At 40.8% G+C, this 21,175-nt stretch overlaps 1 protein-coding gene across 2 annotated transcripts in view; it reads left to right on the top strand.

Annotated features, from left to right (window-relative positions):
• The first annotated feature begins 1,034 nt into the window (after positions 1 to 1,034).
• The window catches only part of RFFL (ring finger and FYVE like domain containing E3 ubiquitin protein ligase), a 67,352-nt gene continuing 47,211 nt past the window's right edge, over positions 1,035 to 21,175 (top strand). The window contains exon 1 of one of the 2 annotated variants that reach the window (XM_045525486.1): positions 1,035 to 1,056. The gene's annotated coding sequence lies outside the window, so the exon portion shown is untranslated. Of the gene's footprint in view, positions 1,057 to 1,400; positions 1,615 to 21,175 lie in introns of those variants that run through there. The other variant, XM_045525485.1, reaches the window with a different exon arrangement.

The raw sequence follows: 21,175 nt of genomic DNA, 5'->3' as shown, positions 1-21,175 counted from the left end.
AATCACAGCTTATGAATCTATTTCAGAATTGAAAGGATGGACAAGGTCCTGGTACATCAAGAGAAAAGGATTCAGAGGGAAAAGAGGAGACAACAAAAACGCTTTGGGGGTGTGGGGGACGGGTGGAAATAAAGCCCCAGAGAGAAGCAGACTGGGCAGGGAATTGCATCAAGCAAAGTTACAAAAATAACCAGGTAGAAGAAAGATGGGTACATTTAATTCAACTGTGGAGGTCTCTAGAAGGCCAGGCTTTTCATGCATTCTAGGTAGTAGAATCGGCTTCAAATTCCAGCTTCGACTTTTTCTGTATGGCTTAATATGTAGATCCTCATTGACGACACGGAAATAATAGTGCTCAATTTGCTAGGCTACTGTGAGGATTGGAAATAGTATTTGGAAAGTGATAGAGTCTGATATGTACACATGATACTATTTTTACTTCACTTTTCCTTATGATATTTTTTTATTTTAAAATACAAATTGCTCAGAAAAACTCTGGAAGGTTTCGATAGGAACCTAAAGCATAAGAAAATTAAGTGTCCTCAGACACCAGTTAAAGAAGGATTATAATTTATATTATTTTCATGACGAGGCATCTTCTTAGCCCAAGCTGGCAAATGATCCCTATGCTACCCTGCTGCTTTTGGGTTGACCGAGCACTTCTACGTGCATTAGCGCGTTTAATCCCCATACCAACCTGCATGCATTTCTGGGATGAGAAAGCTGAAGCTCAGAAAGGTTAAGTGCCTTGCTGAAAGGTACATAGATGATGAGAGGCAGGGTGGGCTCCTTGGCAGAGTCAGTTTCATCCTACCATAGTCTTCCTCAGCAGTTTCCTCGCTTTCCCGAGGGAAAGTAGCTAATCCCAGGGGTTTAGACTGGGAAATGCTAGAGGAGGGAGGAGCCATAGAATGATGGACAAGCAGGGGTTCTGATGTCCCCGCAGATCCGGTTTCTAATGCCTCCCAGCTGTGGGACCTTGAATAAGCTAGTGAGCCCTGACGGGCCTGTGTTTCTCCGGCTGTGAATTCGGGAACCATCGCCTGAGATATGAAAGTGAGGCAACTTTCCAACTTTTATGATGAACCGAGTTCAGAGACGTTAAGGGACTCGCTCAAGGTCACCAAGCCAGGTCTTGGTCCAGGACCTGGACGCTGTGGCTCCTCTCGCAGAGTTCTGCGACCAAGGGAACTTGGAGCACCCGACGCCTTCACTGTCCGGCGGGACCCAGCTCCGCCTCCGGGAGCCCCGGCTCCGCCAGGGGGCGCGCGCCGAGGCCTCGCTCTAGCCCGCCGCACGCGTCGCTCCTCTCTATGGTGGCTCGGGCGCGGCGGGAGCGGGAGGCGCGCTCCCGAGGGGCGGGGCCGAGCCGGGGCGGGGCCGCACGGGGGGCGGGAGCGGTCGGGCCGGGCAGGGCGGCTGGGGATGGGTGGGGGGGCCGACTTCCTGGGGCCGTCCGTGAGGATGTCGCGACCGCCCCCGGGGGCCCCTCAGCCCCGGAGACGCCGCCGCAACGGAGTCCGCAGCCTCCCTGCCTGAGGCGTCCGCGGCCCGGATCCGGCCCCTCCCCTCCCCTCCCCTCCCAGGTGCGGGCCGGGCAGGCGGCCGCGGCAGGTGAGGAGGCGGTGGCGGCGGCGCTAAGGTCCGCGGGGCGTCTGGCCCGGGTGGGATCCGCGGGAGAACTAGGGGGTGCTTCTTGGCTTCACGCGCTGCCCGGCAGTGGTCTGGGGGCTCCTCTGTGTGGGGCGCGGCCTGGGACTCTCTGCCTTCCAGGAGATGGGGAAGCCCCGTTCCTTGCTGGAACTCTTCGAATTCAGGGCAGCCCTCACCTGTCCTATAAAAAGTCTCCTTAAAGCATTTCATCCTTAGGGGCGGTAACAGGAGACATGTGTTCCCAACTATCCCCAAGCGCCTTGCAGACCGGCCGGTCCACTTGGTTTGTGGGGGAAAGATGCTTCTTTGTACCGCAGAGGAAACTGAGGCAGGTCCGCGGCGGCCTGCTTGCCCCTTTAAAGAATCTGGCCTGTCCCTCAGTGGAGGAGCCTCGCGGGCTCCTTGGAAGACGGAGGCAGCGGGAGGAAGGAGGTTTGGAGGTTTCATGGAGAAGTTTGGAAATGCGGTTCTCCCCCTAGGGTCCACTATTTCATCTCTTGGGAGTTGTCCTCTGTTCACGATGGTGTGAGGTCGCCACTGTGCGGGAGCGGTCAAGACTGAGAGGGGAGCGGGGCCCCTCTCTCTTCAGGGGCTGCCCAGGAGACATTTGACCAGGCGTGGGGAAGTCTGGCCGGACTAGGGGAGCCGAGAGCCTCCGCTGGGCATCTGCCCGTCTGCTCAGAGCTTGATTTCAGGCTGGCAGAAGAGACCACAGCATGTTTTGTCCTTTTTGTCGGTCTGTCATTTGTTGTAAAGAACAAAACCTGCTTGGGTAATCAAGCAAGTGTATCACGCACCTCCCAGCGTACCACAGGGAAGGATTATTGTTAGCTTGGAAATAGGGCTTTACCCACAACTGTCACTTTGCACCCTGGTTAAAGGCCAGAGTGACGTGATGAACAAACACTCGGGGTGCGTGTGGCCGCCTGAGAAAGCAGTAAGTTCCTTATGTATGCCTTTGGTGGTTTGGAGGACAGAGAGACTTCCTGTAACCACTGTTGCTGCAACTGTTTGGGGAGCCTTGTGGTTCTCCCAGTGAGTTCAGTTTACTGCATGTGGACAAGGCTGCCCATTTGTTTTATCATTCTGCTAGGAAAAGTAGGCAGGGGACATAGTTCCGGGCTGAGTTTGCGTGGAGTTCTAGGTCTGGAAGCTGGCTGTGATATTTCCTTTCTGTTCAGGGGATTTCAGGTTTGACAACTTTATCCTTTGCCCTCATTGCATTCTCTTTCACATTGAAGGAAATAGATGCCAAGCGTTTCTGAAACTTTTTATTTCCTAATTCTGGATTTCAGAGTACAATTCCTAAGTTACAGTTTATTTGGAGGTGTTATTTTCTTAAATTTGAAAATGGGTATTGTGCATAAATAGCAATTGCTATTATTGTGGCAGGGCTAACTAATAACTTGATTGTGCTTGAAGAAAATGCCTGTGTAATCCAGAATACGCACACACATTTTAATGTCTATCTGATTACAAAGACCAGCCCACTAAAAACTTTCATAATGATCAGGTAGACAGCTGTTATCCTGACCGTTTCCATTGGGAACAAGGGTTGTAAATACTTTAAATCAACTAATTTAACCAACTTCTAAAATAATATGCACAATAACAGAAAGCTGTTCTCAGAAAGGTTAAAAATTAATTTGTTTCAAACTTTCTCGCAGCCAAGCCAATTGACATAACTCTACTTAATACTAACTATCTAATAGGAACACCTCTTTAAGGGCTCTTAAAATAGCCGTGGAAAAAACATTTTCAGTGACCAGCATTTAAGAAGATAAAATAGCAACAATAACAAAAAGGGCACAGTTTCTTTTCTAATTACATGTGCATTGTGATGTTACATACAGCCACACCCATCTGTATGAGTGTCATGCCTAAGACTTTGTGGAAACACCTATATAAACCTAAGGAGTTGTTGGGATTAATTCGACCTTGATTTTTATTCTTGTAATAAAAGCTTTAATGCTGCTATTATTTTAATGATAGAGACTTTCGTACCAAACTTGTATTGTCTGTGGACGGAAAAATCCATACTCTGAAATATTTGAAAGAAGTTTATTCTGAGCCAAATTTGAGGACCATGACCCAGAGCCACGCCGAAGAGGCCTTGAGCAAGTGGACTCGCTGTGGCTGGGTTACAGTTTGGTTTTATACATTTCAGGGAGACAGGGATTACAGGTAAAGTCATAAATCAATACGTGGGAATCACACATTGGTTTGGCCCGAAAAGGTGGGACATCTCGAAGTGGGGGAGGGGGGGGTTCTTACAGGTTGACCAAAAAGGAAATCCTTAATTTAAGATGAAGGTGTAAGCACTCTGGGAGGTCCAGACAGGAGAATCTTTCAAGTTAAGATAAGGATCTGCTGGGATACTTGAGTTAAGATGGGGAGCTTTCTACCTTTTAGGTGATGTTAATGCTATACCGGAATCAGGTTGGGAAGTAAACCACACTATATTTGGTTAACAAAAACCTGCTTAGTGGGATTTTACCGTTTGTGAGCCTGACTCACCTGGCCTCCTTAGGAAGGAATTCGAGCAAAAGGAAAAAATCAGAGTTCGGTCCTCATGTCCATAGTGTTATATTTTGGGAGAAAGATTTATCCTCTGCACCTTGTAATCACATAACCCCTGCAATACAGAGTTAAGATATAATTTAGAGTTTAATGAGAATTCATAGTTTAAATTGCTATTGGTGAAGTCTCAAGGGAGGATATGCTTCATCATTACTATTGTTGTTTGGTCATCATTATTGGTTTGGTGATGATTAGTGGTTATTTTTGTTTGGCTATTGGTTATTGGTAATGGTTACTTGGTGTTTACGTAAGAAGGATTTTGGCAGTTGTATGGACAATCTTTTGATGTACACAGACTCCCATTTCTTTAATAGGGCAATATCTGAACATTTTCTTGTTTTGTGACTTTATATCAGTTATGGAGTTTTAAAATCCTAAAACTAGTTAGGCTCTTAGTAGTATATCCTGTTATGTGTCACATAAAAGCCATCTCAGATAGGTAGAAATTGGCCTCATATGTTTAAAGACCTCTGCTCTGTCTGTTTCCAGGATTTAACTGTTGCCACGGTCAGGACAGCGGTCATACCTAATCCTGTTACGCCAGACTTAGGTTAAAAGCATTATCCTTTCTCTTCATTAAGACTGTCATGAAGTTCCTTATTTGCTTGTCTTATTCAGGTCGAATATTCCACATTTTTGGTGTATATGGGGTTATTAACATTTTGAAAGTGGAGCTAAGCAATTGGTTAGGAGCCCTGCATGTTTTTAAACATTTTCCCTTTTCAAAGCAAGCATAAAATCTGCATTTCCTCTGGGGGAAAACCAGCTTTTTAAATCTGACAATAAGATAAAAGCTAGTTTTTCTAGCTTTCTACTACCAGGAAATCATTGTTAACCTTTCCTTAATTTCTAGTTTTGCCAGTACAGACTAGTGACTGGTAATGAATGATGACCTAGTGGCAGTGGGAGATCTGAAGTCTCCTGAATCATCAAAGAAAGGTCATATTGTATTCAGTGCAGCTGTAGCCTTTTAAACCTGTTTTATTGTAAGGAGTTCCCAAAAGCCAGCTGCTCCTAGAAAGATTAGGTACCTGGCTGTTTGCTTCTGAGTCACCTTGGTATTCTTTAAAAATGCAGATTTCTCAGCCCCACCTCCTGGCGATTTTGATTGAGTGGGTAATTGATGACTGGGAGACTGCATTTTAAAAATCTCCCTTGCATCTAGTATTTCCAGAAAGCTCCCCAAGTACTTTTGAAAGCTGAGTTTGGGAACCACTTTTATTGCCTTCATACTTTTTTTATTATCCCTTGTACCTCAAGGCCTATGGAACTTTGCAAATTGTGGTTTACTTCTCTTCCCTTTTTCTTTTTTTAATTTTTAAATTGAAATTGTAGGCATTGAAATTCTGTATAAATGGGTAGTCCCTCCAGCAGCGTCATTATGCTATCCGGGATGTTTGATTTGCTAGAATAGCCCATTTCCTAGTCATGACAGATAACAAAGAGCTTTTATAACTTTTATGTAAATTGCTTTACAGCTAGGCCCCCTCTGCTGTATTATCTATCAGGAGTCATGAGGGAGGTTTTTGGTGAAAGTAGCTTCCTTTATCTCATGAATGGACAATTGAATGATAATGTGGAAACAACTGGAGGTCTGAATAGGTATGTTCAGTGTTGGATGGGAGAGATGCCTGGGAATTATCTGTAGGATTTTAAAATAAAGTCAACTTGCCGGTTTTATTTCCACACAGCTGAAGCCCTTATTGAAAATAATAGGTTTCAGTCCAATCAGCTGTGTAAAAAAAGAAGAAAATATATGTAAAAAAATTAAAAAAAAAGAAAATAATAGGTGCTTAGTAAAGTCAATAAAATTTATTTTTTTGTTCTTTTTTTAATTCTCCTCTAGTCATGGAGATAGAAAAGTCAATAAAATTTAATCACAGGTCCTTTGCTGAGTTCATGGAAGGAAGAAAAATTGCTGAAATTACAGAGCTGTCTGAGTTAAAATGGAATCAGGCACTAGATACGTTAGGCCAGAATTAAAGTTGGGAAAAGCCTAACAATTTAGGAAATATACAAACCTGGTTTTTAATCCTGGCTCCTCCACTTCCTGGCTGTGCTACCTTAAGCAAGTTATTTATTTTCTGTGAGTTTCATTTTCCTCATCTGCAAGATGAAAATAATACCTGGTAGAATGGTTATGTGGATTAAAAGAGGGAAAATATGCATGCGAGGAATGAAAGAAAATATATTCTTTGTATGTTGTAAGCAACTCAGTAAATGTTCCTTTTCCCACTTTCTCATACGATTTTTTATTCTGTAGGCTTAAGATGTCTTTCTAAATCCAGCTTTCTCTGTATCTCTTTCCAGGAATATCTACTCAGCTCTTTTAGAAAATGTATGAAAGAGTGAGGACTAAAGTTAAGAACCAGAGAATATGGGTAAGAAGAATGAGTCACAGGACAATTAACAACACTTTAAAAAAATTTTTTTAGAATGAAGTGTTGGCACGTGCCCAGAGTTACTATCTGCCAGAATAAATGAATAACTTTATCCAAATTCTGCCATTCTGCTGTATATATTTGAACGGTAGCCCTGTGGCTCAGATTAGGCTAGGAGGCTTTTTGGGTGGCCTCATTGAGTAGCACCTGACATCCATTTCTTTCCTTATCTTGTGTTCTCCCTTTTAGTCTCCTTGTTTGTTTCTCTTTCCCTTTCTCTTCCTTTCCCCTCTTTTAGGCTGCCCTTCTTTCGACCCGCCAATCATCATCGTCATCACAGGCCAGGCCTCTAGAACTTGAGGCTAAAAGAGGTTGCTGGTTGCTAACACCTGTCTCCCAGCTAAATGAATAGGCTCTTTTGTGCAGAGGATGTTAAAAAAGCTGATTAGTGCAATACTGGCTTAAAGGGCCTATTAATGATACAGCATATGTAAACCATAGGGTGATTTAAATCCATTTCAGAGATTAGTTTCATATACTATGTATTTTTTATATTGAATTATGATATCAATTGAATTTTTACATCTAAACCATGAATCCATTTATTACCTAAACAGATTAATTTCTGTCATTTTGATTGGGAATCATATTCTAAAGAAGTTTCTGCCCTTAAGGGCCTTTGTATTGTTTGGCAAATGTGTAACTAGTGTGTAATGCAATTAAAGTTTGGTTCACTGTGCTGCTGACATAATTAGTTTAATTTCTGTTCTTTATATATTTCTGTTGGCAGCTAGAAGATTAAAATACTAGATGTTGCATAAAACAGCTTTTCTGAGGGGTGATTTTACTGTCAGTTGAATGGACTTAGGCCCCAGGGTACATTTTTTAAGATGTCTTATTTAACTTTCCTGTAATAGTCACTCTCTATAGAATTAATGTATTAAGACACATAATTGGCTATTTAAGCATTCAGAAGAGAAAATGTTTGGCCTTTTACCCCAAGATTATAGTTTTTCCTACATCTCTTTGAAGGAAATGTAACTTTTGTAATCTTCTAAGTATATTACAGTTACACGGGCACATGAACTTTCTCTGATAAGATGTATTACTTAATTCATTCCCTAGATTGTTCTGTTCTTTTTAGATCATTGGGTTTGCAACCTGATGTGAAAGTAGAAAGGCTGTGATGCCTGGTAAATCCTCTTCACAATTTTTCTATATGTTTCACAGAAATGGCTTTAGTCTTCAGGAATGGAAGTTACTCTCAAGGAGACTTAACATTTAATTACTGTAATCCACATTTAATTTCCTAGAGGGTTGGGTGTGCTGGATTGTAGTCCCAGCTACTCTGGAGGCTGAGGCAGGAAGATGGCTTGAGCCCCAGAGTCCAGCCTGGGCAACACAGTGACACTGCATCTCAAAAAAAAAATTCCTCCAGGATTCTTGGAGAGCTGCTCACCTGGCAGCTGATTTTACAAGGTTATGACCTACACACGTTTTTATCTCTCTTAAGACTACTAACTTTTTTTTTTTTTTTTAAGGCAAAGTGAGCTTGGTCTGGTAATTTCTCCATTGTCCTCCCCTCTAAAAAGATACAGCAAAATCTTGGGCTCTCTGAAAAGTCATTTTCAGCTGCTACCCCCATGTGCTGATTCTGAGCACATTTCAATTTTTGATTTTGTTGAGCTAATGTTAGTTGACTTTTTAAAGCTGCACCTCTCTGATGCTAAGGTTAAGCCTACAGTGTTCACATGCCTTTTCTAGAATGGCATATAAAGATAATGTTTTCATTATCTCTGGGTTGTGTAGTGAGCAGGCTTCCTAGGACAGCCATTTGTTTCTACCAGGCTAGTTCTGAGTTAAGGGCAAGCCCACCTGGAGTTGAACTACTTGCCGCCAGTGTGATTTGCTGAAACATTTTAACTGTTTCGATCCTCCTTAAAGAAATGCTGCCTAGTCATCCTGAAATTTACAGGAAGTTTGGCCAACTGGAGGCTCTGCTGGCTTCTGAGTGGTTAAATGCAATTCATTAGTAATCAGCACTATTGTTTATTTGCAACTGCTGGATTATGTTAAAAGATTTGGAAGGAAAAGAGGTTTTCTTAAGTAAATGAGGTATCCTCCTCCTCCACCTCACTCTCTTATTTTACTCTTTTCATTTGCTTTGGAAAATCTTCCTAGTCTTGGTACTGATCACATGTATATAGACTTAGTGACACATGAATCAATACAAATTTTCCTAAAATATATGACAGTGTGTCTCCCTCTGCCGCCGCATTTTTTGTTAATCTTCCCCTGCTTTTTTACTTTCATAATGATTAAGATAGCTGCTTGAGAAATAACCAAGCTTCTCGCTTCTCCTAGGTCTTGAGTGAGTTGAGTGCATAGCCAGTTGCAGTTAGGTTGGCTTATACCCTCTCTTAATCATGGCAAATTATTATTTTATATTTTACACTGTGTGGAAAATTAACCAGAGCATAAGCTTTATTCTAAAATTGTGGGCAGAAGGGTGTTTTAATTTGAGGAGAGGAGACAGAGTGTTTTCTAGGGCTTTAGCAGGAGAAGGTCAGCTGAAGTTCAGATAGTTTGAGGAATACTTAGTCTAGGATGGTCCTCAGAAGAGGGAGAAATTGTTTTTTGCAGATTACCACCCACTATTTGGGTAATTTGGATTTTTATTGAGGGGTAGAGAGGAACAGGGGCTAAAATTATGTGCAAGAGGATGGGAAGGAATAATTTTGGGGACAAGGACTTGCCCAGTCCATAGTGGAAGATTCTTAGTCCTTCAGGTTCTCTCATAGTTGTCTACTTTTTTTTCTTTTTTCAATTGGCTTTTGGTGTGCAATGTTTGTCTACTTCTACCTTTTGGGAATGACTAGATTCAGGTATCATTCTTGGTCATTTTATCATATATTGATGGAAAAGTTTATATAATCATTATGTGTCAGAGCTGAGTACACCTTAGCCAGTGTTTACTGAGTGGGTAGGGAGGGGGCTGTGAGAATATTCTCTGAGAGCTTGACAAAGGGCACTCCAGCTTTCTCCATACCCTTGGTCATATGGTTGTATTAAGTGCCCCGATGACTCTGATTCATCACCCCCACTCCCATTGATCTAGTTCAGTGTTTCCCAACTCTCTGGACTGTCGACCCAGTTGTAGACTGGCAGCTTGAGGAATAGTAACTGTGAACCCACTGATTAATGGGGGACATAAAAATGATAGTTCTGCAGCTTCACCTCCAGGTGATCTTCATCAGTCCCTAAATTGCATTTACTTGAAAAAAGTCTTTTATACAGCACATCAACATGTCTCTTGTACTACCCAAAAACAATATTAGAAATGAAAGGGCTGGGCATGGTGGCTCATGCCTGTAATCCTAGCACTTTGGAAGGCTGAGGTGGGAGGATCACTTGAGGCCAGGAGTTGGAGGTTGCAGTGAGCTATGATGATGCCACTGCACTCCAGCCAGGGTGACAGAGCAAGGCCCTGCCTCAAGAAAAAAAAGTATGCTGATAGTTATATCCAGTTTGGTTTTTATTTGAGATACAGGCTACCTATGCCTGTACTGTTATTTGTGGAAATGCTCACAAAAAGCAGCCTGAAATCTTATCTCATCGTTTTGGTAACAACACAAATGTTATAAAAATAAGCCTCTAGTTTTGTATGGGAAGGATTGGTACAAAATTCAAGAGTTCTGAACATCATATCAAGAAAACAGTTTTTGTTTTAATTTTTTTTATTTATTTGTTTGTTTTTTTGATACAGGGTCTTGCTCTGTTGCCCAGGCTGGAGTGCAGTGGTGCAGCCCAGGCTCACCGCAGCCTCCAACTCTTGGGCTCAAGCAATCTTCCTGCCTCAGCTTCCTGAGTAGCTGGGACTACAGGTGCACACCACCATGCCCAACTAATTTTTTTTTTTTTTTTAATTTCTTGTAGACACAGGTTCTCTCTATGTTGTCTTGGCCTCACAAAGTGCTGGGGTTGCAGGCATGAGTTACTGTGCCTGGCTGACTATTCTGATTTTACAATATATTTTACTTAAAATAACTTCTTTATTGGGGATTACACACAAATTGTAACTTTTTTTTAAAATTTCTGAAGGCTCTAGTAAAGTTATATGTTATTGCAGTGGATCTCAAATTTAATATGTATGAAAATCTCCTGAGTGCTTGGAAAAATGCAGATTCCTGGTTCCTAGCCCAGACCTACAGAATCAAAGTGTTTGGGGATGAAGCGTGGGATTCTGATGTGGCTTATCTGCAGACTCCACTTGGAGAAAGTTATTTCTGTGAGAAAGAACCACACATTTAAGAAAAAATGAGAGATTGAGAAATGCTGATGTTGGTCAAGTGCCTTTGTTTTACAGAGCAAGAATTTAAGGCACAGAAAAGTAGACTTAGACTTACCTAGAGTCTCCAGCTAGTTGGCTCTTGGAGACCAGAAGTGAGGTCCGCTATGATTGGTGCTCTTCCCATTAGATTACCCCATGGTGCCTCCTTATTGGATTTTCTAATGGCCTTTAAATCAGAGCTATAGGATAGTGAGGGCAAGGGTACTTGATTCTTTCAGAGCAATAATGACTGAATTGACACTTAATGGTGTGAAAAGTTAGTACTTTTTAAACTATTTGTTGTGAAGGACCAGCTTCTTGAGGATTTTTTCCTCCCAATCTGTTGCCAATCACTATTTTTATAAAGTACAAGAAAAATGCATTACCCCAGAAAAATCATGCACTTGGATGTCACAGCAATGTCAAAGTGTTGTACAAGTTTCTAAATGCTTACTATGATTTTTGGTGTTTATCTTGACATGGATGGACCTCCAGCAGTGTGGCACACATGCTTTGAATAGCATTGTTGTAGGTGATTCTGGGACTCCTTAGGAACTGCACATCAGAGGTCCTTGATCACTTTCTTTCTCATGCCACATGTAACTGAAGCAACCAACTGAGAACTCCCATTCCTACCTAGGGAGAGAAGGTTTATCCCTTGGTGATTTCCTAGGTTAGAACCACAACTTTTAATAGTTGAGAATTAAGTGAGGAATATTTACCTTTAATATATTTAAGAGTAAATTGATAGAACTTGAATTTGGTGCCTCTATCATAGGATGTATATGCCCCTCTTTTGACTAAATGCTAGAAAGGAGTTTCCAACTTCTTGGCCTGTAACTTAATGCACACACAGTTAATGAAGATGCTTATAGGTGGTAGAAAAAATAAAATTTTGGGATGTGCAGTGTTTCTTTGAGGCACTTCAGTTTGTGTTTGCTTTTTGGAAGTTTTTTTTTTAATAGTCTACGAAGAAGTATTAGTTTTTGTGGTTATAATGTCAAAATTAGTGTTGATTTGGAACAGGGGTAAAAATCTCTCCATGTATGTTTTTTATCCAGGTTTAATTGCCTAGTTGGATGAAATGTCAAACTTGATAGATTATTGGAGCTGTTATTTTGGTAGTTAAACAATAAGGAAAGTGGATGTTCTCGGGGAACACTGCTTCCTGTGTCTGGACTTTGCACTGCAGAAAGTTTCAATTGTTCACAAGCAATAGTGGTTAGAAAATGCAGCTTCTATGGCTCCTAACACAGCTGTCTAAATTACTAGCTTAATTATTGGGGCCTTTGGACAAGCATTGCCTAATACTTTTGGAAACAATTTATGTTTCTGATGCCAAAAATGTCTGTGGGTGTTTCCTGAATAGTTGAGAAAACTAGAAATGGGAGAAAGGTATTGTATATGTCTAGGTTATTCCAGCCAAGCGCATTTTTTCTTTAAGCATCTCTAGAATAAACTGTTTTTTGTTTTTGTTTTTTTTTTTTGAGACAGATCTCACTCTGTCAGCCAGGCTGGAGTGCAGTGGCGTCATAATAGCTCGCCACAACCTCAAACTCTTGGGCTCTAGCAATCCTGTCACTTCAGCCTCCAGAGTAGCTGGGACTACAGGTGCACACCACCATGCCCAGCTAATTTTAAAAATTTTTTGTAGAGACAAGGTCTCACTATGTTGCCCAGGCTGGTCTTGAACACCTGGCCTCAAGCGATCCTCCTGCCTTGGCCTCCCAAAGTGCTAGGATTACAGACGTGAGCCACTGCACCTGTCCCATATTTTACCTATATAAAAATTACCAACAGCTACTGTGTGCTTTCCATGTGCCAGGGACGTTGCTATATTAACACATTTAATCCTCCCAACAGGGTGTGTAGGTTCTATTATCTGTGCCCCACAGATGTGAAAATGGCTGCACAGAGAAAGAAGTTAAAGAGCAGGCCTAAGGCCACACAGTGTTCAACCCCAAGTAGTCCGGCTATAAAGGCTGAGTTCTCAACCACTGGGCTACAGCCGCCTCACACTCCATTAGCTCATCTAGTATGATTACTTTTCAAGTAGGTCTTTACAAATAGGTTCCATTTCATATAATGTGGGCTTAAAACTATCCTTTTATACATGGACCTACTTGTGTAGAATGTGATTTTACAATTAGCAATACTTGTTAATTGTTTACTAGTTTTAGTTTTGTTAGCACCGAAGGATGTTTTGTAATTTATTCCTAATTTTAAAATTATAAGTGTGTTTAATATATAAGCCAGTCACCCTTAGAAGCACATTTGGCTAAATAGCTAAAGCATTGGGTTAAAGAAGAATTCGTTCGTGGCTTTTTAGTTTTTTTCTTTTTTATCTTTTTGGGGTGTCTTCCTGTTTGTCAATAGGCCTTCCCAACAATTAACTTCTGCCTAAGAAATATAGATGTTGGTGCCCCACAGGGCCTCATGTTGTAAGTGATGTTAGTGGAAAAAATGGTGGCAAACCATTTTCAGTAAGAAGCCCTGATCGGTATAGAAAGTAAAACTTGGTTATCTGGGCTTGAGACAAATGTTCTGCTTTCCGTTCATGTAAAGTCCTGTGAGTATGGGCTCAGAGAATCACAGAGGAAGCATCGTTTTTTTTCCACCAGCCTCTTCCTCATATTTTGGAGAGTGTTACCAAGACTTTTGTAAGAAAAACTGTTTACACTAAGAAGCCTGTCACATGTAAGGTGCCTTACCTAGAAACCACATCTTTCACAATTTGTCTAATTGCTGCTGTTTTCAGATGTTTCTGATATCAAGCACTGCACTTTTGACTGCGTGCTGAGCTAAAATTGCAGTGAGAGTTCATTCTGCCTGGGTTTCTTCAGCCTTCTGGTCCCATTGCTCACGGCTTTGGGGGAGCTTCCATAAAAATATCGTGGGGGATAATAGGGCACGGGTAAGCCTGACTGTGTTTCAGGTAGTTGGGCCAGCAATGGGTCCATGCTTAAAGAATCTTTCTTCCCCTCCCCCTGACACAATAGAGACTGCAAAATAGTATGAAACTTGCTATGCTTTGTCAACTTTTCACCTTTCCTACTTCCCCATAGTGGCTGGACAGTTGATTAACTGTACTTTTTTTAAAAACTTCTTATTTTGAGATAATTATAGATTCACAGAAAGTTGCACAATATCAAAACCAGGAAGTTAACAGAGTACTCTGTGTATGTGTATGTGTGTACCTCTGTGCCATTTTATCACATGTAGATTTGTGTAATTGTTCTGTCACCACAAAGATCCCCTTGTGCTACCCTTTTATTGTCACACACATCCCCTTCCCCCCACCATCCCTCATCCCTGACAAGCAGTAATCTGTTCTGTATCTCTATAATTTTGTCATTTCAGAAGTGTTACGGAAATGGAATCATAATGGTATGTGACCTTTTTGAGATTGGCATTTTTCACTTAGCATGACACCCTCCATCCAACTTGTGTGTAGCAATAGTTTGTTCCTTTTATTACTGAGTAGCAGTGCATGACATGGATGTACCACAGTTTGTTTAACCATTCACCCACTGAAAAGGGCATTTCAGTTGTTTGCATTTTTGGGCTATTATGAATAAAGCCATTATGAACATTTGTGTACAGGTAGGTCTTTGTATGGTCACAAGTTTTAATTTCTCTGGGTTAAGTGCCCAATAATGCAATTGTTGGGTCTTTATGGTAAGTGTATGTTCCGTTTTCTAAAGAAACTGCTGAACTCTTTTCCAGAGTGGCTGTACCCTTTTACAGTCCCACCAGCAGTGTAGGAGATCCAGTTTCTCTGCATCCTCGCCAGCATTTGGTATTGTCCCCATTTTTAATTTTAGCTGTTCTAAGAGGTGTTATATCTGGTTTTTAAATTTTATCAGATTACTTAGTAAACTGATTTGCCTGACAAAGAGAAGATTTTTGAGTTGTGTATTTTTAGCTCTCTCTGTGAACCTGCCTCTTACAGTGTTGCAGTGGTCTGTTGACTTGCTTCTTAACTCCCCTGCTGTGGTTTCCTTGAGAGCAAGGGCCAAGACGAACTCTCTGTGGGAACTCTCTGTACATACCCAGCAGCAGTAGCTGGCCCAGCCCTGCTCCCAGCGTAGTGCTGCCAGTGAACAAACAATATGATTTCAAAACTATGAATTTCCTTGTTAATCCTTTATAAATTTGTCTTGGTGACTGTAGCCATAAATATACTCAAAATTTGGCCCAGAAAGACCCTAAAAACTTGTTCAGATTGTTTTGTTTTATATTTTTTGTCAAATGGTCCACACCAGAAGTAACTACTATTAAATGTTTCTAGACTTGTTAACAATATGTGTTTTGTATCTCTCTCTCTCTGTTATGTATGCATATATATGTGTGTGGTATCTATTATGTATCTAAATATTTGATATAATCCCCATCTGCTGTTTGCAGTGCTTTTTTTCCCAAATGGGTATGTATTATGGGCATTTTCTCATGTGAATTTTTTTTTTAAGTATTTAATGCCTAGGACGACTTTGTGTTCCTTTCTCTAACCTTTGTTTGTTTTATTATAAAAGGGATGAGAGGTACTTTTGAAAGACCTAAAGAAAATAAGTTTTATTTTTTGTTATATGGATTTGGGTTGAAGTAAGGTTGTAGTTTTATTAGCTTTAATTCTGGATGTTAGGATGTATCTATCCACTTTATTATAAATAATGCAGGGCTGCTTTTATGATGTGATCTCTCACAGAACCTTGGGGGAAGTGAGAACTGTGAATATAATAATCTTCAGAGAATGCCCAGTCCTTTGGGTATTTGTCTACTCATCAGCTGCTTAGTCAGATGGAGTGTTTTCTTAAGTGCTACTGAAATGCGCAGTTCAGTCTTTATTGTGAAATCTCTCCATCTTCTCTTGCTCATCCATTTCTTTGATTACCTTGATGGGACATTCAAGCTGTGCAGCCTTATTCTTTTATTTCCATAGCCTACAGAAGCCAGTTTGAAGACTAGCTGTAGGTAAAAAACAGGTAATCTTATCTGCTTGGCTAGAAATCACCCTTCCAGATGAAACGCATGTCAACAGAGGCCCCCTAGACTTGGGGACGTGAACAAAGGTAACTTAATCTTGTAGCATTTTTAGTGGAAACCAGGGTGAAAATTTAGGAAGTTTGACTTACTGGAGGCAGGGCGTGTGTGTGAGGGAGAGAGCACATGAGTGTGCGTGTGTATTGGGAGAGGAGAAGAATTATGAATTCAGGAAGTCTTCAAAGTTGAATTACAGAATCTTTGTTCTGAAAGAATGGTTTCTGGGGCAAGATAAGTAATAGGACAGGAGCCTGCTAGTCACTTCATTATGAAGCTATTATAGTTGCTTAGGTGATAGAGTTTGAATGACAGGGGCTTTTTCCCTGCCCTTTTTTTGTATCAGCAGCTCAAGGAAAGAAAAAAAAAAGACACCAAGAAATAGCCTCATATAGAAAATTACACCCATCAAATGCTTCCAAGATTTCCGTTGCCAGGTTTTTGAAATGAGCTGCCCAAGATAGCAGTTTGGTCACGTTGCTGACTTCCTTTCTTCCAGTCTTGTCATCAGGTCCTCAGGCTGTGTCCTGGCAGCTTTGGATTCTTCCTTTTCCTGCATGCTTGCTACTTTTTCAATTACTGACATATAGGAACCTAGTATTTCATTGTGCCTGAGGTAGGCAGTTGCGAGACTCTCGATATTGGATACCTTTTCTGAGCTCTGAAGTATTATACCATAGTGGATAATAAAGTGCCCATAATTGCATTATATAGAACAGATTCTGGTAAATGTACCAGCGGGGACAGACTGAGTTAGCGTGCCCTCACACAGCTTGGGGGTTGTTTTGCAGCAAAGTGCTGTGAAGCATGTTGAGCCTCATGCAGTGCCAGTTCCTATATCTGAATGTGAAAGTGGCTTGTTAAAGATTAAAGGGACTGCCTGGTCCTTCTGGCCCCAAGATGGAATGATCCCCGCCATGGCGACAGCCTTTGTCTCCCAGGAGAGGCCATTTTATACAGCAGGCTTGTGCTTCCAAATGTTACAGCAAGCCTGCGTTGGCTGATGCTGTGGTGATAAGTTGACATTTGGGCACTCTAAAGACACATGAGCTATGTAGCATCCCATGGTTTGAATTTCTGGGCAAAACTGGCTCATCAGGAAGTCAAAAGCCTCTGCTTTCAACCCGTGTCTTTGGGGCAGGTTTTCTCCTTTGTTTTATCTGACTATTCTGTTGAGTCAACTGAACTTTAATTTTCACAGCCATAAAAATTCCATTAAGCCCCTTGTATTGCATCCCAGGTGTGAAAATGTCTTGGTATAACAAGACTGTGGGTGACAGCTAAAATCCTTAATAGTAGTTAGGATAATTGTCTCTGGGAGCTTGATGAAAATGATGTTCCAACCAACAAAGTAAATACAGTTTAATTGTTATATTTTTTTGCAATTCTTGGGGTAAAGGAACTGATATTTAGGACCTACTCAGTGTGACTACTGTTCAGCTTAGCGGTCTTTGAAAAAAAATCTATTCCTTTTACTGTGGACAGTGCTTAGGGAACATAGCTGTGACTTGTGTCTCAAAACACGATCCAGGGCCTCTCTGCTTTACAATTGCTTGGAAGAGGGAGATGCTTATTAAAAATTCAGATTCTGGGGCTTCCCTCCACTTCTGATTCAGAGTGTCTGAGGGGCTGGGACGGGAAATGATCATTTTCAGTAAGCACCGCTGTTGATTCTTAAGTACCCCTAGAGTTGATTCTTGAGTATCCTAAAGTTTACCTCATTTTTCATGCTTAATTCCTGTGATTTATTAGATGATAGATGCTTAGTTGGCATCCATACTGTTTTTCTTAAATAGGTACTCTAGTTAAAAAAGTTTCTAAGATCCTTGAACACTGAAGATTAGAATTTGGCAGGGTCCTTAACTATCAACAAAGTGAGACAGGCACTGATTCCTAGAAATTTGGGTTTATCCATTCACTGTCTTCTCAGTCAGAAAAAGGATGTGGTATAGTAAGATTAATTTTATTAAAAGGAAGAAATGTGCACTATCATTTAGGATTCTGGAGGTGGAGAAGTAGATAAAAGGGAGATGTTGAGAGGAAAGAGTGTGAAGGGGAAAAGACTAATTTATAAATGATAAAATTAAAATTTTAACAAAATTCCAAACTAATGTTTGAGTATATGCATGTTGTAAAAACAAAAGAAAATTCCAGTACTGCTAAGGCTAACAATGGCTCCCTGATCCCTGTTCCCATTGCAGTTCCCTCCCTGGTGTGTGTGTCCTCCCAGATCCTTTGTATGTATATGGTAATTCTGTATGGATTTGGAGGACTACAGAATCCTGGGAAATCAATATTTTTACATCTCTTAAAAAAGTTTTTTAATTGACACAATAATTGTACATATTCATGGTACACATGGTACATATTCATTGGACACATTCATAGTGATGCTGTGATTCATATAATATAATGTATAGTGATCAGATCAGGAATTAGCATATCTGTCACCTCAGACACTCATCACTTCTGTGAGTTGGGAACATTTTTCCTCCTTCTAGCTACTTGAAACTATATAACATATTATTGTTAACTATAGTCATCCTACAGTGCTGTAGAACCAGAACTTCTTCCTTGTAGAATTCCTCCTTTGTAGCTGTAATTTTGTATCCTTTAATAAGTCTCTTCCTATTCCTCCTTTTCCTCACCCTTCCCATCCTCTAGTATCCTCTGTTTTACTTTTTACTTCTATAAGAAAACTTTTTTTTTTTTAGTTTGCACATATGAGTGAGAACATTAGTGTTTTAACTTGTTTCTGGCTTATTTCACTTAATGTCCTCCAGTTCCATGTTGCCTCTAATGACAGGATTTCGGCTTTTTTGTGGCTGAATATTATTCCATTGTATATATACACTGCATTTCTTTATTCAGATATCTATTATTGGACACTTAGGTTGATTCCCTGTCTTTGCTATTGTGAATAGTGCTGCAATAAACATGGGAGTGCAGATGTCTCATTGATACAATGATTTCCTTTCCTTGGGAGAAATGCCCAGTAGTGGAATTGCTGGATCATATGGTAGTTCTATTGGTATTTTTTTGAGGCACCTTTGTGCTGTTCTCCACAGTGGCTGTACTAATTACGTTCCCCCCAACGGTGTTTAAGAATTCCCTTTTCTCAGCATCCTCACCAGCATTAGTTATTTATTTCCTACATTGGGTGTTTTTGTTAGTTTGTTTTTTGTTATTTTGAGACAGAGCCTTGCTCCATCACCCTGGGTAGAGTGCAGTGGTGTCATCATAGCTCATTGCAGCCTCAAACTCCTATGCTCAAGTGATCCTCCTGTCCCAGCCTCTGGAGTAGCTGGGACTACAGCTGCATGCCACTGAGCACTGGCTAATTTTTCTATTTTTAGTAGACACAGGGTCTCTATCTTGCTTAAGCTGCTCTTGAACTCCTGACTTCAAATGATCATCCTGCCCTTCGCCCAGCCTATTAGTTATTTTTTGTCTTTTTGATAATAGCCATCCTAGCTGGAATGAGATGATACCTTATTGTGATTTTGATTTGCATTTCTCTGATGATTAGTGATGTTGAGCATTTTTTCATGTATTTATTGGCCATTCGTATGCCACCTTTTGAGAAATGTCTGTTGAGATCCTTTTCTCCTTCTCCCCCCACGTTTTCTTTCTTTTTTTTTTTTTTTTTAAGACAGGGTCTCGCTCTGTCTCCCAGGCTAGAGTGCAGTGGCATCATCATAGTTCATTGTGGCTTCAAATTCCTGGTCAAGTGATCCTCCTGCCTCAGCCTCCCAAGTAGCTGGGACTGCAGGCGCATGCCAACACATCTGGCTAATTTTTCCATTTTTTTGTAGAGTTGGAGTCTTACTCTTGCTCAGGTTGGTTTCAAACCCCTGGCCTCAAGCAATCCTCCTGCCTCGGCCTCTCCAAGTGATAAGATTACACGTGTGAGCTACTGTGCCTGCCTGTGTTGCCCATTTTTTAATCAGATTGTTTTTTGGCTGTTGCGATGTTTGAGTTCCTTGTATATTCTGGATATTGATCCCCTGTCAGATGAGTATTTTGCAAATATTGTCTTCCATTATGTAGGTTGTCTTTTCACTCTATTGATGTTTCCTTTGCTGTGCAGAGGCCTTTCTAGTTTGATATAATCACATTTGTTTATTTTTGCTTTGGTTGCCTATGCTTTTGATGTCTTATTCATAAAATTTTTTCTGAGACCAATGTCCTGAAGTGTTTCCTGTGTTTTCTTCTAGTAATTTTATAGTTTCAGGTCTTAAAATTAGGTTGTTCGTCCATATTGAGTTGATTTTTTTAATAGGATGAGAGATGGGGGTCTAGTTTCATTCTTTTGCATATGGATACCCAGATTTCCCAGCACCGTTTATTGAAGAGACTGCCCTTTCCCCAGTGTATATTCTTGGTGCTTTTGTCAAAAATTAGTTGGCTGTAGATATGTGAATTAATTTCTGGGTTGTCTATTCTGTTCCATTGGTCTGTTTTTCTGTTTTTATGCCAATATCATGCTGTTTTGGTTACTATAGCTTTGTAGTATATTTTGAAGTCTGATAGTTTGATTCCTCCAGCTTTGTTCTTTTTGCTCAGGATTGCTTTGGCTATTCAGGGTCTTTTGTGGTTCCATACAAACTTTAGGATTTTTTTCCCTATCTCTGTGAAGAATGTCACTGGTATTTTGATAAGGGTTGCACTGAATTAGTAGATTGCTTTGAGTGGTATAGGTCTCTCTTGACACCTGCTGTTTATAATGTTAATATCTATTGCAGGCCGGGCACAGTGGCTCACGCCTGTAATCTAGCCGAGGCGGGAGGATCGTTTGAGCTCAGGAGTTTGAGACCAGCCTGAGCAAGAGCGAGACCCCATCTCTACTAAAAAAATAGAAAGAAATTAGATGGACAGCTAAACATATATAGAAAAAATTAGCCGGGCATGGTGGCACATGCCTGTAGTCCCAGCTACTCAGGAGGCTGAGGCAATAGTATTGCTTGAGCCCAGGAATTTGAAGTTGCTGTGAGCTAGGCTAATGCCATGGCATTCTAGCCCAGGCAACAGAATGAGACTCTATCTCAAAAAAAAGAAAAAAAAAAAAAAAAAAATCTATTGCAGGGAAAAACCCCACAAATGTGCACTATGGGTGGCATCACACATTTCTGTTCAAGTGAGATGGGGTTGTATGCATGTTTTATTTATACATACATTAAATTTCTGTTGTGAC

The sequence above is a fragment of the Lemur catta genome, chromosome 15 (assembly GCF_020740605.2).
Source record: "Lemur catta isolate mLemCat1 chromosome 15, mLemCat1.pri, whole genome shotgun sequence".
Classification (NCBI taxonomy): Eukaryota; Metazoa; Chordata; class Mammalia; order Primates; family Lemuridae; genus Lemur; species Lemur catta.
The sequence above is the reverse complement of the archived record's forward strand: the minus strand, read 5'-3'. Positions and strand labels throughout refer to the sequence as shown.